Source organism: Limulus polyphemus, unplaced genomic scaffold (genome assembly GCF_000517525.1).
Source record: "Limulus polyphemus unplaced genomic scaffold, Limulus_polyphemus-2.1.2 Scaffold294, whole genome shotgun sequence".
NCBI lineage: Eukaryota > Metazoa > Arthropoda > Merostomata > Xiphosura > Limulidae > Limulus > Limulus polyphemus.
In genome coordinates, this window is record NW_013665904.1 from 246,659 (window position 1) to 249,739 (window position 3,081).

Sequence of the window (3,081 nt, forward strand, 5' to 3'; positions counted from 1 at the left end):
AGTCACAAGAACGTCGAATCTGAATCACTTGAAAAAAACACGGGGGTGCTTAACTTTTTTCCAGGTGTATATAATTATTTCCATTAGTGCACATATATATATAATAAAATATATCAAAGTTATTGTAATCTTACAATAAACAAAAAAATATTTTCTTGAAGCTAGTTTTTGGAAATCAAATCCATTACGTTCCACTGAAGCTGCAATAGAAGATTTTTAGAAGACATTTTTAATTATATCTCTGGCGATGATTTTGGAATTCAAATTCTATGCCTGATTGTGATAAAACTTCACGTTGTGTACTGCACTTACAAACTTTTTTGGCCCGGCATAGCCAGGTGGTAAGGGCGTTCGACTCGCAATCTGAGGGAAGCGGGATCGAATCCCCGTCCCATCAAACATGCTCGCCCTTTCAGCCGTGGGGGTGTTATAATGTAACGGTCAATTCCACTATTCGTTGGTAAAAGAGTAGCCCAAGAGTTGGCGGTGGGTGGTAATGACTAGCTGCCTTCCCTCTAGTCTTACACTGCAAAATTAGGGACAGTTAGCGCCTAGCGCATATAGCCCTCGTGTAGCTTCGCGCGAAATTCAAAAACAAAACAAACTTTTTTGCTTCACAAAAAATTACGAAATATCTTATTTAATGCTTGTAGTACTATTAGTTTATCTTAACTTTTAATATCAAACACAATTTCAATTTCTCATTGGAGCTAAATCCCGCAACGCTTATTAAAACAAGAACATTTTTATGAGTTAGTTGTTATCTGTCTAAGGGTATCTGTGAATGTTAATATTTGTCTTACTGTTTTTCACCTTAATACACGAACGTTTTCATGGTTTCATGGTTTTCAAACCGAATCTCTCACGAAGAAGTCTATCAATGTCGTGGTTATGTATATGTTCAAATTGAGAGGCAACAATTTCCCCCTTCTAATATAAATAATTTGTGTGCATAATTTATCCCACAGTTTCAATACTTTTTTATAGATCAAAGTTGGAAAATCCAAAACTAGAAGACGTAAGCAAGTTTGAGATGAACAAGCTATTTCGTTTAACAAGCTAACTGAGCATGAGTCTAGCATGTAGCTTAAATTTGCTATCGTAAAAGCATTCGAAATCTAATCTTGTCACACAATGTTTAGTTCGTTAGTACCGATGTCTTCCACACACCTCCAGCTCAGGGTCGAGCGCAGGAATTTAAATTTGATCGCTGCTGGGGGGTGATGGTGGTGGAGAGAACGATGATCACACACACACACATAATATACATTTAAATAAACCATACCAATATACGTACCTACAACATTTGCATAGAAATAATCAGCATTACACTCACTAGAATGACCGAGAGTTATTGCCTCACTTGTGCACTCCCCTACCCCTAACAAATGTTTCTCATAAACCTTGCCTCAGTTAGTGTGACTCTCAGCAGTTCAGTAAGTTTAAATTTGTGAATCCGGTTCTTGTGTTGATTATTCTAATACAGACTGTTAAGAAATACATAACTGTTTTGCAGTAGTTCACTGATTTAGTTGGTTTTAAGAAAAGGTTAATTTTAGTTGAAGACATTCATGTCTGACAAAGAAAAATATTTTTTTGAAAAACTAACGCTTCTTATCATTAACTATATACACTATTCTTCCGAAAGTGCAATAAGAAGCTCTCCCACCTGCGTCAGTTGTAAAGTGTAATGAGCATGCGTTCTTTTTTGCCATGACACATCTACCTATTACATATTCAAACATGTGCTTATATCAAGGAAATGGAAATTGATGATGAATATTTAAAAAAGGTTTCTACCCCATATTATTGGTTATATATGTAAACAAAATACAGCAATGCTTGTGAAATTTTTGATGATACTGAGTATGAGGAATCTTGGTTTTACGTATATCGATTCAATAACGTAAAGTTACAGAGCGACAGTCTCTTAGGTTATTCTTATAAGAAGAGCAATACTTATGTAGGAAATACATTTATGATTACTTATTTGATAACTGTAGTATGTGGAAATGACAAATTTCCTCGTAGAATTAGCAAGTCCAGACTTGAATCGTTCTTTTCAGTTCCAGAATATCATTGTTCAAAAACTTTGTAAGTTTTCATAGTACAGTAATGTAGCTTCGATTAAAAAAAGAAAATGTTTAGACTACTGCGTGAGGCGAGAGTAAATGGTCAGTGTTTCAGAAATAAATTATTTCTGCATGAGTGAGAAAGCACTTACTTTCATTCAGTAACATACCAAATGGGCAAGAAACAAGCCATAACATTTTTTTTTTCTAGAAGAGTTTCGACTGTATACTTCAGGAAGAATGTTGTGTGGTGATTTCATTCTGTTCAATTCAAACCTTTCTCTGCTGTGACATTTAAATTTATATTGTGATTAGACTCATTGGCTAATATAAATAATTTACAGATATTTTAACCTACTAAATTCTAATACTAAAAACTTTAAAATACTATAATTAACATTTATCATTTCAAAAAATTATTGTAATAACTTGAACATATAATTTAAAAAAGTTATTCAAGTCAAATGATAACGGACAGATAGAAAGTCCAAAATTATTTGCAGAATACAGATTCCAGAAATTCCTTGTTGAAAATAAAAAGAATGCGGACAGCAAAGGAAAGGAACAAACACAAGTGAATAAATAAATAAAATCTTTATTCTCAATGAAAAAAATGTGCTGCCAAGTGTTTCACTTACTTCTCGTCCAACAATGTGCTACCAAGTGTTTCACTTACTTCTCGTCCAACAATGTGCTGTCAAGTGTTTCAGTTACTTTTCGTCCAATTGTTTTCTGGTTTGACTTTAATTGGCTGCTAGGGTCGGGAAGCTTTTCTAAAACGTCCACATAGGACAAAGGCAACAGCCAAAATATTGTTACGACAGCGGAAGTCACGTGACCTTGGTAACACGTAATGAGAGTCTAGAAGATTCGTGAAGACGCTAGCGTTTGCTAGACATGGGCTCTTATAGTATATAAGACCGGCCAGAAGTGACGGCACATATACACAGCGTGGTCACAAGTAAATAGACACCACCTTTTCAGACAAAATGAAAATTTTCAGTCATAT